The sequence below is a fragment of the Mytilus trossulus genome, chromosome 13 (genome assembly GCF_036588685.1).
Source record: "Mytilus trossulus isolate FHL-02 chromosome 13, PNRI_Mtr1.1.1.hap1, whole genome shotgun sequence".
Classification (NCBI taxonomy): Eukaryota; Metazoa; Mollusca; class Bivalvia; order Mytilida; family Mytilidae; genus Mytilus; species Mytilus trossulus.
The window spans coordinates 22673278-22689182 of NC_086385.1; positions in this window are offsets into that span (position 1 = coordinate 22673278).

A 15905-nucleotide genomic window follows, 5' to 3' on the forward strand; every position below is an offset into this window, starting at 1 on the left:
TAAATCACGGCAAACCAATATGAAATACATCATGAAGTAAACTGAAAACAAAGTGCAGCTTCAGCAATGAACTCTTTTCAACAAAGTTGACTGGAATAGAATTCATGACAATCTTATTTTTTTGTTGTTCATATAATTTCTGCTGTTTTTAGTTTTCTTCGGTTTTCTTTAGTTTTCAATTTGACCAAAACACAAATTAACGGTAAAACTAAACAGTATCAACTGGAAGATTGTCATGATTGTGGTGAAATTTGGACCAGACGTTTCAGAGAAAAAGGTTTATGTTAACTTAAATGACGACGACTATGCACATATATATTGATTGAAAAAAGGTCTATTCATACATCCATATATCAAGCTAACGAAAGATACTCAGAAAAACTACTCGTTAAGAGTTATCATCAAGAGGGTCTATCTAATCTAAGTTAGTTTATTGAATTCTGAATTATTTTATAGAGGTCGTCTTTCACACCAGCTCGTCACACTTTAATGTCTTAAGATAAATGCAAACTTATACAAGACGTTTGCAATAAAACAAATATTTTGAGAAATCATAAAATAAGCTAGTATCATTAGCAACTTTGCGGAAGATGGCCGCCGTGAAGAGCCGCGTATTTAAAACGCAGCTGGTTTCTATATTTGCATTTTGCATCACGAATTCTAATAATTGCATTTTAAATATTTTTTTAATTTTTATTTTTACATTGTTTAGGAGACAGTGGAACATTAGAAATGAATTCCCAAAGAAAATATGAACAAAATAATCTAAGATAAAATTTTGTTTCAGTTTATAAATGATCGGTTTTGGTCAATGATGTTTTATCATTTTATGCAGAGCCTCGGCCGGCGATTTTTTTTATTTTTAAAGAAATTGTAATGCCAACATTACAACATCTAGTGTTTATTACCCAAATATTTGCCTGACAACCAAAAATAGATTATTGACCCGAAGTGGGCCCGACACGTTATGTATTTTAAATAATGGCGAAACGTAATTTACCGTAAACTAGTTTCTGATAGTGTCGTAATAATCATTGAACAAACAATGATTACTCAATAGCAAACAATATATCGTCTGGTGTAAGAAAGTGATTATACTTAGGGTCAATATTCTGTCCAAACACATTGAATAGCTTCTGAATTAATCTCTTGGGAAAATACTTCGGTTGCTCAACAAGAAACATAATGCCTATATAACAGAAGTCTGGAAAATATAACACCCGTCTGAAAAAATCAGGGTGTCGTAAATACCCGATAAGGATAAGGTGTGTTGTTATCTCAGTTTACTCGTCCTGACACAAAGGTGTGTTGTTATCCATACCCGTCCTGACACATTCAGCACTGATGAAAATGTTAACCTCATTCTAAATTTTCAAAAATAAAAAAAAAAACACCCAAATATAAAAAAAAAATACAATGTGGTAAAGTTTCCATTGTGACAACTCTCCACAAGAGACCACATGACAGACATTAATAATTATAATTCCCCGTACGGTCTTCAACTATGAGCATTACAACTATAGATCACCGTACGGCCCGCAACAATGAACAAAGCCCATGCCACATAGTCAGCTATAAAAGGCACCAAATGACAAATGCAAAACACTTCAAACGAGAAAACTAACAGATTAATTTATGTACAAATAAATGAACGAAAAACAAAGATATAACATATCAACAATTCACATCCACTGACTTGGGACTGGCAGATGCATACAGAATGTGACGGAGTTAAACATGTAGGCGGGATCCCAACCACCCATCAGTAACCTGGGACAATGGACAAAATCAGTTGAAAAGGCTTAACCATGTCACCAGATGGATACAAATATATATACATCTATTAAAAAATAAGAGTGGACGTGGCTGGATACTTGTATATTCCAACAACAAAAAGACACTATGTCCAGATCTTAGAGTAGTCGCATTTACTGACAGCTAGTTCAAAGCTACTAAAAAGTATAATAATAAAGCATGCATCTATATAATCAATCAGTGCACATCCAATGTATTTAATGTAAAGACGTCATAAACCGTCAGAGAAAAACATGACACTGTGCCTTTATTGTCGGATAAAAAAAACCTAGAAAAACAATCGAATAATGGAAATATATGGCCAACCTGGTTTTTATTATTATTTTTTTATGTTGCAGATGTTTTCCTTAAAATTAAATATTTTTTTCGAGTATTTTATTCTTTATACGTTTTCAGGTGACAACACGTCAAGCCGTGTCGTTAATTTAAGTAGGTGTGTATAAAATCAGTGCATGTATATGTAAAAAAAAATTGACACCTGCTTTAATATACAGAATACACAGGTGATTAAAACTGCTGACTCCACAAGACAGCAATCCAGAAACAAAAATTAACCGATCAGTGCACAAGAATTAAAAGGAGAACTTTTCATGCTTAAAAGCGCCCTTTTCTAACCAAGTACAACTTGAATTACTTATACCCTAAATGTCATATATAAAATTTCAGTTGGTTGAATAATTATAAAATCTCATTGATGGTCATTAACTAAGTTAACTGGTTATACGTCGCCAAATGATTGTGTTTTCCTTCCTTAACAATGTTTGCGAATCGTTCTTTTATTAAATCGTTACTGTTGAATGTTGATCTATTTACTAGTTGTACTCCCCCCCCCCCTCCTATAATTCAGCTCATTTGGTTGTGTTATTTGAAAACATCTTCGTCGCATCACTTTGTTCTATTTTGATTTAATATACAGAATACACAGGTGATTAAAACTGCTGACTCCACAAGACAGCAATCCAGAAACAAAAATCAACCGATCAGTGCACAAGAATTAAAAGGAGAACTTTTCATGCTTAAAAGCGTCCTTTTCTAACCAAGTACAACTCTAATTACTTATACCCTAAATGTCATATATAAAATTTCAGTTGGTTGAATAATTATAAAATCTCATTGATGGTCATTAACTATCTGGTTATACGTCGCCAAATGATTGTGTTTTCCCTCCTTAACAATGTTTGCGAATCGTTCTTTTATTAAATCGTTACTGTTGAATGTTGATCTATTTACCAGTTGTACTTTTTATTTTTCCCCCATATAATTCTGCTCATTTGGTTGTGTTATTTGAAAACATCTTCGTCGCATCACTTTGTTCTATTTTGATTTTGATTTTTTTTTAACTTTTTTATTTTGGTTGACAAACTATTTAATGATGAAGGTTATTCGCGAAATACGTTAAGTGTTAAGTTCTACTGTTTTTACTTAAATTTATTAACACTTAACTTCTGACTAAGAATTAAGTTATAGTGATTTTACTAACATTTATAAACACTTAACTTCTAAGAATTAAGTGATAGTGTTTTTCCTAGCATTTATAAACACGTAACTTATGACTAAGAATTAAGTTATGATAGTGTTTTGACTTTCATATTTTCATATACAATTAACTTGACTAAGAATTAAGTTATAGTGATTTTACTAACATTTATAAACACTTAACTTCTAAGAATTAAGTGATAGTGTTTTTACTAGCATTTACAAACATGTAACTTATGACTAAGAATTAAGTTATGATAGTGTTTTGACTTACATATTTTTTTTATACAATTAACTTGACTAAGAATTAAGTTATAGTGAAAAAATAAGAGTGGACGTGGCTGGATACTTGTATATTCCAACAACAAAAAGACACTATGTCCAGATCTTAGAGTAGTCGCATTTACTGACAGCTAGTTCAAAGCTACTAAAAAGTATAATAATAAAGCATGCATCTATATAATCAATCAGTGCACATCCAATGTATTTAATGTAAAGACGTCATAAACCGTCAGAGAAAAACATGACACTGTGCCTTTATTGTCGGATAAAAAAAAACTAGAAAAACAATCGAATAATGGAAATATATGGCCAACCTGGTTTTTATTATTATTTTTTTATGTTGCAGATGTTTTCCTTAAAATTAAATATTTTTTTCGAGTATTTTATTCTTTATACGTTTTCAGGTGACAACACGTCAAGCCGTGTCGTTAATTTAAGTAGGTGTGTTATAAAACCGTTATTATAAAATCAGTGCATGTATATGTAAAAAAAATGGACACCTGCTTTAATATACAGAATACACAGGTGATTAAAACTGCTGACTCCACAAGACAGCAATCCAGAAACAAAAATTAACCGATCAGTGCACAAGAATTAAAAGGAGAACTTTTCATGCTTAAAAGCGCCCTTTTCTAACCAAGTACAACTTGAATTACTTATACCCTAAATGTCATATATAAAATTTCAGTTGGTTGAATAATTATAAAATCTCATTGATGGTCATTAACTAAGTTAACTGGTTATACGTCGCCAAATGATTGTGTTTTCCTTCCTTAACAATGTTTGCGAATCGTTCTTTTATTAAATCGTTACTGTTGAATGTTGATCTATTTACTAGTTGTACTCCCCCCCCCCCCTCCTATAATTCAGCTCATTTGGTTGTGTTATTTGAAAACATCTTCGTCGCATCACTTTGTTCTATTTTGATTTTGAGTTTTTTTTTAAACTTTTTTTTATTTTGGTTGACAAACTATTTAATGATGAAGGTTATTAACGAAATATGTAAAGTGTTAAGTTCTACTGTTTTTACTTAAATTTATTAACACTTTACTTCTGACTAAGAATTAAGTTATAGTGATTTTACTAACATTTATAAACACTTAACTTTTAAGAATTAAGTGATAGTGTTTTTACTAGCATTTATAAACAAATAACTTATGACTAAGAATTAAGTTATGATAGTGTTTTGACTTACATATTTTTATATACAATTACCTTGACTAAGAATTAAGGAAGTACAAAGTTTTCTTCTTTTTTTTTAATTATATTTCCCTTTCCTGTTGTATTGATTCGGACTTTAATCTGTCCCATATCTCACTTTCTCTATTGTAGTCTGGGTTGTTGTATTCTTCAGTTGCAGGTGTGAGAAAGTTCTGCACTATATTGCACTCAGGGTTGTTTCAATTATTTGTAAATAAAAAAGTACTAAAATCCCAACAGGGGATAGTTTTAATAAATACCTCCTTCAATAGAAAGACCTTGACATACTTAACCGAGAATTTTTTCGGATGTAACAAAATTGTATTAAATCATCTGCCCTTCGTTGCACGCAAGTATCTTCTATGGAAATTAGGGTCATGGGTCAGGTTCGACTCATCGGTCAGTTTTTCATATTAAAAACTTGAAACCATTCATTTTCCACTTCACTTGTGCAAGGCCAGTGATTCAATTGAAGAATTATGTGACAGGTCAGGTTGACATGGCGATAATTGATACACGTTGACTTTGTTCAATTTTCTAGTGCGTTTTTACAATGAATTGAATTCGTTTCTTTAAAATGTAGTCATTTTTTGAACAACAGAAAATTGAGGGTTGTCTGAATGCTTTAACAGATAATTATTGTGTACTTAAGATTCAAGAAGACAGATGATTATGATGCGCTGACAGATTGTCTGAGAAAGTTACATCACCAAAATCTACACAAATAGTTTTCTTTTAAATATTTTTATATTTTTTTTTTGACAATTTAGAAAGAATATGCCAACAAAATGATTTTAAATTAGTTTTACAAATGATTATTTATCAAAATATCTAGAATCAGTTTAATCGTATATTTTTTTTCTCATTGTTAATAAAAGCCGAAAGGTTGCATATACTTGCTCACGTCCACTTGGTTTGAAATTTGGTTGATAGTTAACTCTTTTTATATTGGGAGTCAGTATCTTCATTTTTTAACATTCTTCAATTTTATACCATATTTCATTTATATATTTTTTATGTTTTAGAATTTCATTTTTTCTCTAAACTTAAAGGCTCTTAAGTTTTTGCCTAATCATCCACTGCATGTTCTTAATTTGTTGACCAACTTTTCCCTATCCTTATTGTGGTACATTTTGTAAACCATAATCCTAACTATCATATTCGAAAGAAACTAGGTTTATAGACGGCATAACTTTTCATAGCTCAAACAAATGTTATTTCGTAATGAGGAACGTTTTGCGTTCCGTTTTCTGGCAGGTTTTTGAAGAAGAAAAACATTACATGAAAAGATATACGGATTTTAAGAAGGCATAAATAAATTATTTATTTGGTTTAATAGTTTAAACATATTTATTTAGAGTGGATTGGGAAACTAGTTTTGCAACTTATTTTAATCCCTCTCCACTTTGCGGGTGCGAGTGCTGCCTTGTAGCGGCATTAGCCTACTCTTTTTCGAAATCTACAAGGGTGTCTTTAACGTGCAAGAGATATGGCTCTCTCTTAACACGGGTCAGCCATTTATCGTCCCCTTCCGACGGACTATCATCGTTTCATCAAGACCATACTCGCAAATGGTGTCAAGGGAGAGCCGAAAATTGAGTTCCTGAAATTTTCATCCCAAACGGGAATCGAACCAGGAACCTATGTGTTAGTAGTCCGATGCACTAACCACTACACCACGGCTCTCTTGTTAAAACTTATTTGGTTTGAATTAAAATATTGATAATATCTATTGATGAAAGATAGAAAAATGTAAAATTACAAAAATACTGAACTCCGAGGAAAGTTCAAAAACGAAAGTCCCTAATCAAATGGCAAAATAAAAGCTCAAACATATCAAACGAATGGATAACAACTGTCATATTCCTGGTTTGGAACAGGTATTTTTTAATGTAGAAAATGGTGGATTGGACAGGAATTTATAGCTAGCTGAACATCTCACTTGTATGACAGTCACGTCAAATTTCATTATATTGACAATGATCGATGCGTGAACAAAACAAACACACATGATAATAGGTAAATATGTCAAAATTACAGCAGTCTTCTTATTATTTTCTTAAAACAGTCAAAACACTATAACTTAAAACTGAGTCAGAAGTTGAGTGTATATAAAATACAGCAATCATCATTTGATCTGTCCTTGACTGACAATAGACACATTTTCAAAGTGAAATATAATTAAACGTTTCATGAATTGCAATACTTACGCTGCATACACGTACATCAAGGATGAAATTTAAAAACTGAAAGTCACACCATATGAAGGACAAATTGTTCAGACAATTGATGTGTGTGAGTGTCTAACACCCGAAATTGTGTTATGCATCACCTATAGGTGTGAAAACACACTTTTTTGCTTAACACTTAAAAGTGTTGGTGTTGTGCAACTCGCTTCTCGAAATAGTGCAGCCTCTGTGTGTGAAAGAAAGCTATAATTGACTTTCCGTGACCAAATCTTAACATTTCAATTTATAAATCTTTTCTATTTTAAAGATACCAAATTTTTTGACCATTGAATAACTCCAAATACAAAATCCCAGGCCATGAGCCTCTGGTCTTTATTCAGTCTTGTATGATTTTCAATTTTAGTTTCATGTGTGAGTTTAGTATGACGTCCATTATCACTGAACTAATATCCATATTTGTAGGGGCCAGCTGAAGGACGCCTCAGGGTGCGGGAGTTTCTGGCTACATTGAAGACCCATTGGTGGCCTTCGGCTGCCTGTTTTATGGTCGGGTTGTTGTCGCTCTGGCACATTTCCCTTTTCCATTCTCAATGTTATGACTACATCCAATCCCACTTGTCCATACAAAGGATACTTTTCTTTTATTAACAGGTAAATGTGAAATAGCACACCGCTCAAGTAATTAATAATTCTAGAGATATCATTAGGTTTCAAAAATCAGTTTCATTTTTATAAGGCCCGAAATACGATCAAATAAACTACTGGCATTCAGTATCGATGTGAACATAGTCACTTTTTTTTTACGATTCATTATGCATGTACGACTATTCCCTTTCAAATGTATTTTTGTTTTATAATTTAATATTAATATTGATAAATTCCAAAAGCTTAAACAGATTGTTAATTTTGAATTCAATATCATAGCAGGTTTTAGGAGTGAGAGAAGGTTCCAAACCATCTGATATCTTACTTAACCTCATTTATCACCGAAATTAATCTCTAGGTAATAGTTAATTAAGATAAATAAATGCTATGTCAGTCTTATCCAACTGCCAAGGTCATCATCGTAACATCCAAGGTTGTTGATTACGTATCTTCCATTCACAACTGGGCCCCAGTTACGTGAGAAAACGCTTTTATCTGGTTCCGCCTTATCAGTCAACATTTGCATTGTAACATTAAGGGTTAACTAGGGACAAGGATGATTTGCCAGAATTTACTGTAGCTCCTTGGGGGAAATATACATTACAAGAATTTTCTTATGTTTAGCATCAGCTCCCATGGGATCCAGACTCATCTGAGAAGTGTATTTCGATCTTCCGATTTTACTGAAGTGGTTCCGTGCACACGATATGAAAGGTCTATCCACGAAAGAATATGGAACATGAGTTATCAAAAGTATGATATTTCGTTATACAGAAAGGAGCATTAAATTGTAACGATTCAAACACAAAAGCATCCTAGCAACCGCTTGCAATTATTTCAAAGAAAATAGCTCTACAAAAACTATACAGCCTAATATAACTAAATTACACATTATAAGCTTGTACACAGATGCGAGATTTTAGGAAATGTGGAATAATTGCCAATCAATTTCCATCAGTTACCAAAAGATGATGATGGAAACAATGTTTAGGGGTCAGCTGAAGGACGCCTCCGGGTGCGGGAATTTCTCACTACATTGAAGACCTGTTGGTGACCTTCTGCTGTTGTTTTTTTATTTGGTCGGGTTGTTGTCTCTTTGACACATTCCCCAGGACCATTTCCATTCTCAATTTTATTATAGATCACCGTTCATATTTCAACAATTGACTAACCCAATATTGTAAAAAATATTCTGTAAAAGACACCGGACTGACAAAAAAATATTCGGGATATATACAGAGTGTATGATTAAAAACTCACAATTCTATTGAAACTGACAATACCATGTCTTAAACGTGATTCGACAAACAAGTCACAATCACAAAACACAACACAAGAAACTAAAGTCTAGCAACAATACCTAACCGGTAACTTGGGAGGGGATCTCAGGTTCGCAGATCCCGCTCCACTATTAGTACCTGTTGTGTTACTCATTGTATGTACAAATTCGGCATAAATATAATTCGGGGAAAAAGCTACGAAATGATAATTCACTTTTAGAAGCTTATTTGTTCAATTTTGTCAAAATTATCTACAACAACCCTTCGCTGTAGAATTTCCCACTTACAAGTGAATACATCGACCTCATTCAATCTGTATTCGTGTGACCTTCAATTTAATCCAGTAGCTAGATATGGGTTACGCATGAATTAGGTGTGTTCAAATTTCGGAAGCAAAAGAATGATATGTCAACATTGAAAGTGAATCAAGAGTTAACCATTTTATTGACTGATTCCATCCACAAAAACTAGTTATTATAAAAGTAAAAACATACAAACAGACCTAGAAAAATAGAATTGCACGAGTCGACTCTAATTACATATTTATATCGGGTTATGTTACCATCGGCAGTCTTTAGAGATCACCGCGGCGGTCAATTAGAAGGCGTCTAGGCTGAAATACATAAGAAATTTTGATACATATTATCGAGCCCATGTATTGTGAATTGTTTTTTTTTTAGAATTTAGAATAATTTTAGATACACATATTTTATATCAAATATTAGAATTTAAGCGAAATCGGTAAATATTAATTAGACAGCTCATGCCCCTTTCATACAATTTGTTTGGTTCATCTTCACTGTGTATTATCGCCACCGGAAATTGGGTACTAACGAAGCGGAGAGAAATTAAAAAAAAGTAAACAAGTTAAGAATTCATTCAATTTAAAGCATTTCCGTTCATTTGATGAGGGTGCCGCTTAAGAAATGATTTTCTGATATATAATTCTTTAAATTATTAGGCCGATAAGTACAAAATTAATACAAGATTTTGTGTAATACTCCAAAACTTGCCACTTAGTACCTGAAAATTTCGAGGTATATCGTCCTCTGTCGCTCCATTCTCAAGATATTGAACTGTTTTTCATTATTTTTCCAGACACATTTTTAGATTATTATAGTGTGGCATCATATTTACTGAAATTTGTTGTCAAAAAGATGTTTTTTAAAGAATATAGACCATAAAAAATAAAGTCTAGGATACGGCAACTTGCTCGTGTTGACAAATTTACTGTATGGCAACTTGTTTTCAACTGTATGGCAACTTGCTTATTTTATAATAGTTATTTACCGTACTTACAAAGAAAATAAAGTGTAAAGTTCAAATATCTAAGGTGGGGGGATTACCTTTTTTTATGTTAAACTGTTTTTGTCCTTTTTATGGAAAGAGAATCGTCCATAGATTTGATTTCCAATAATAATAATGGTGAAATATAATCTCTTTTTTTTGTGAAACCATAAAAAAAGAAGATGTGTTATAATTGCCAATGAGACAACTACCCACAAAAGACCAAAATGACAAAAACATTAACAACTATAGGTCACCGTACGGCCTTCAAGAATGAGCAAAGCCCATACCGCATAGTCAGCTATAAAAGGCCCCGATAAGACAATGTTAAACAATTCAAAAGAGAAAACTAACGGCAACAAATGGCAACAATCAGCATTTATTTGATACCAAATAATGCAAAATAGGAGGTTGAACATGTCACAAAGATCTCAAAAACTTGGTCCAAAGGAAAATTTCAATCAATAAGAGTGATACCTTTCCTGAAACCATAGACATATATCTATCAAGAGGTAAAAAAATCATATGCATTTCTGCTGTTTTTTCCCCATACAATTGAATTGAAAAGATCGAGCATCAAACCTTTGTTGAAAAACAATACAAAATGACTTATAAAACATGTTAAAAACAATCTAAATGTTCATATTAACCCACTATGAAGGCTTTTATTTTATTATTCAACTATCACCTATCTAAAAATCAATTTAATTGTACAAAAACTTTCATATTTAGAAAATTTACCATGGCTATAATGCGAAACTAAACTTGTAACTGTGTATTGGTATACCTGAAGCTGTCTCATAAGTTAGCAATCATGTAACTACAAAAAAGAGAATAGAAGTTCAATGTTTGTTTCTTGAAACATATAAATGAACCAAAATTTAAAAATGAAATAAATACAAAGACTATATAGCAAAGGTTACGGACTCAAGTTGGGTCACGCAGGTGCAACAAATGCGGCAGTGTTAAACACGTAGGAATATCTCATGCCTCTCTTTATATGTCTAACCAATGTAGTTATTTCTGACTTCTATTTGCAATGTATCCAAAACGTTAAAAGGAAAAGCCACTTCTTATCCAGCTAAAACCATGGTCAGTCCTGTGATGTAAATAATTTAGATGTATATGGAGTGTTTGATACGTAATATTGACCCAGAGTACCTGGACGGAATTGTGAAAAATAAAGTATCTTTTCAATTTGCAATTCGTAAAATAACTGAACAGTTTTGCCTGGTAGAAGAGGCTGAAAATGAGGACTTGGTTCTCAAATTGATGTCAAATTTTCTAGTCTAAGACTTCAGAAATGTAAAGATGGGCCTAGGCTTTTTATATATCAACTTAGAATTGTTAAAAAGGACTTGGAGATGAAAGAGTGCTTCAACTTGTGACACCTTACATGTTACTTTCTGATTTATACACTGGTTTTGATGAGTTAAAATAAAAATCAGTAAACCTTCGCAATTTCTTTTAATAAAATTATTTAAGCAATGAGTCGTATGAATACCCTGACTGAGATGTAACCATGATCTATAAGAGCCCCCGCCATAAAAAAAAATAATGTTTGCGCCCTATAGTATTCACTCATTCTATCTGTTTGTTACACTTTCCTACGTCTTGACGATAACCAAAGTTTGCTACGACTCATTGACATAAAACATTTACTCAACAATATACATGACCAGAAAAAGAATCCCTTTTGCTGTTTGGAGCATGTTCGATTATTTATAAAATACATGTAGTGTCCTTTTTCTTGGAGTCAATCACTCCGTCTGCTTTTCCGTCCGTTCAATTGTCTGTTCATGTGTCAATAAAAAAAAAACATGGTACTTGCGTGTGTATTCTGAAAATTAGTCAGCTTTATAAAAGATTCCTTATGGAGCTTGGCATTCCTGCGACTTTTACAGTGGTTTTCAAACATTTGAATAGATTGAAGAGATGCACTTCCCCTTTTCATTGCTTTTGTGTTCGTTTGGAAAAAGGGTAAATTAGTTGCTGTTAACTCTTATCAGTATTTAAAATTTGTTGTTAACTGTTTTTGTCAAAATCGAGGTGTTTTTAACATATTCACGGACCCTCTACCCCCCCCCCCCCCCCCAAAAAAAAAAACCAGTACCTGACCACCATCTAATTATGCATTAAATCGAACTACCATTTGCTTGACAGCATTTAAGATGTATACAAATTATATATTTTCAAAAAGAAACTGACAAGAAAATTAATTGTAAATGCAATTCACGATTTTTTTCTCCTTACTTTTCGATGAAAACAAAGTATTTTCCTAATTTTTTCTTTTTACAAATGAATTATTTCAGAAATTAGATAATAAATTTTTTTTATGTGTCTGTTCGAATTCTCGATCCTGTGGTTCGGTGTTTGTCGTTGCTTCATCTATGATCTTATTTGTTGTTTTCATAAATTGTTTTGTTATAAGTTAGGCCCTTAGTTTTCTTGTTGAGTCCTTCCACATTTTTCGGTCGATGCTTTTTATAGCCAACTATAACATGTATAAGGTACGAGTTTTCGTTGTTGAAAATCGAAAAGCGGTACGCAACGAGGACTTCTGAACTAAATTAACGGCATATATTTATTAACATATGATAAATACGACATTTTGTATATTTGTAAGCCTGTAAAGCTTTGATATCAACAAAATATCGTCACTTGATATTATTTAAACAGTGATTAATTTCCTCTTAACATTATTATAAATTGCAAGACGCCGTATAGACAGAAGTTGTTATTTTGCAATTCGCCATACAACGTCCTGCAATTCGCCGTACAACAAACAATGTTTTTGTCCATATTCTTTTAAAAAAATGTTTTTGACAACAAATTTCAGTAAATATGATGCCACACTATTATTATCTAAAAACGTGTCTGACAAAATAATGAAAAACAGTTCAATATCTTGAGAATGGGGCGACAGAGGACGATCGACCTCGAAATTTTCCGGTACTAAGTGGCAAGTTTTGGAGTATTACACAAATTCTTGTATTAATTTTGTACTTATCGGCCTAATACTTTAAAGAATTATATATCAGAAAATCATTTCTTAAGCGGCACCCTCATCAAATGAATGGAAATGCTTTAAATTGAATGAATTCTTAACTTGTTTACTTTTTTTTTCTATTTCTCTCCGCTTCGTTAGTACCCAATTTCCGGTAGCGATGATACACAGTGATCTTACTGGTCAAAATATCGGCGAAGAGCTCATGTTCGTTCTGTATGTGTTTACAGTACACATTATACGGCGTAGTGTTCCTTGTATTATAGTATGGACCCGAATTGTCATGACTTCCTACATGTGTAGTTTGCCTTTTGGAGTGAGAAATTCATCGGCTTTTGACTCTAAAATTGCGCCCATCGTTGATGAGTGTCATATGATACAGACCCTAGTGCGTTCAATATATATTTTCGCTAAATACTCTTCAACTTCAGAGCATCATGTTATTTAATCAAATTACAATATAGCTAATTTGCTTAATGTTTGTAGCTTAAAAATATCAAATCCTTGTTTTTATGCCCCACCTACGAAAGTAGAGGGGCATCATGTTTTCTGGTCTGTCTCACTTCAGATTAAAGTTTTTGATGAAGTTGAAGTCAAATCAACTTGAACTTAGTACACTTGTTCCCTATGGTATGATCTTTCTAATTTTAATGTCACATTAGATTTTTTCCCAATTTCAGTCCATTGAACATGGAAAATGATAGTGCAAGTGGGGCATCCGTGTACTTTGGACTCATTGTTGTTTTAATTTAATGTTTTATATAGTTTTGAATGTTGTTTGCTCTCTTGACATACAGTTTGTGAAGTCGGGTAATAGTCCAAAGAAGGACAACTTTGGGTTGTTTTTATGTTATGGTAATTTCAGCAAAATTGCTAAAAAGTCGCTTTTAAAACACGATATGCGTTTAAAGAAGGATAACTCTATATCACCGAGTTGTAACCATTTGTTAATAAAATGCCAAGAATCTTTCAGAAGGTATAAACAGTCATGTATTTCAACTGCAGTTGCCGATGCATGGAGTGAAATACAAAGTTCTTTTTCTGGAATAAATTTTTTCTGTTTATGCGGAATTGAAATTTTAATTTAATAAGCTACGAAGATGTAAAAAAAATGTTGCATCTTTTTAAGGGAAATTAATCCAGGCACGTAAAGGAAGTCATGTTTATATAGCCGAGTTTTATGTTATGCTCTATGAGAATCTCTCATAAGGATACGAGTTGAAAGAAGAAAAACTCTGCAAATATAAAACAAATAAAAGAACATCAAAACGCCAGAGGATATATAGAGAAGGAATGAACAGTTTAAGTGACAGTGAAATCAAAACAGTATACCAGAGGAACTTGTAGAAAAGGAATGTTTGGTATGCAATAGGTCCAACATATTTGGTGTATGAAAAAATTGCAAAGTGAGCATGCCAAACTAGCAGGTGTCATCTGACCGTAACCTCATTGAATGTTGTTGTATTAGCAATGTATATTTTGGTGTAATGAGTTGCACATGTATTTCTGGTTTGGTTTATGATACATGTATTTGTAGTAAAGTTTCAGTCAATTCAGGACTATCAACATAATATCAATGGCTAGTCAAGAAGGCGTGACATTTTAACATGTGCACTCTTGTTAATCACAACTTTAGATTATCAAATGTATACCATTCAGAAGGTTTTCCTTAACGATGCACAAATGTCTTCTCTACAACACCTATAAATTGGTCCAAAATTAACTTTGTGCCCTAATTCAGTAATTTCATTTTGTCAATAACTTGAACATAAACCACTCTATAGAGTTTATTTTTATATCTTATTAATTTTCCAGAATTGCGTATCATTTAAGATTTCAAATAACCTTTGTTCCATGGTAACTGCCAATAACCAGCTTTGCCAAGAGTGCATCATTGTATGCTCATTTTGTGCATATTGAAATTGTTGCAAGAATAAAATGACTCGGAGTATACCATTAAATTTAAAGTTTGTTTTGTTCACCAATTACAACAATTAGGTATAGTTTCTACTAAATCAATGCTAGGAAACTCAAGTTATGGTACAATATGTAAATAATGTCCCATAACTCTGAAGTGACAAGCCAAGAAGAAATCAATTAAGGAATAGGAGAGTTTGAAAATAATATGAAGAATTGCCTTACATCGAAGTCAAAAATTCTGTTTTTTTGGCAGAATATAAGACAGAATGTCACAGGACAAAAAGTCACAATTCATTTTTATTTACAAAAACAGTTTTGTGTTTTTCTTGAATTATTGTATATAAATCAACTTTTTAAACAAAATTTATCAAAAAAAATTCAATGATGATCAAATAACTGTTAAAAAAACAAATTTCAAAGTAGCTTGAAATATATCCTTTGCATGATTAAAATTCAATAAATCTTTATTTTTCAAGTATAATGACAATTTTCCTAAACTTTATTATGCATATATGTATTAAAATATTTCAAGATATTTCTCTTATATATATACTGTGGATTCATTTATTTTCGTGGGTACCAATTTTCGTGGATTGCGGAAAACTTGCATATGCGTGGATATTTAAATTCGATGTTTGAGAAAATTTTGTATTTCGTTGAACATTTGAATTCGTGGTTCCCATGTTTCCACGAAAATTGGTATCCAACGAATATTAACGAATCCACAGTAACAAAATTGAAACAAATTATGACTTTTTGTCCCAGCAAATTTGTGACTTAATGTCCGTTTACCTTTTGGAATGG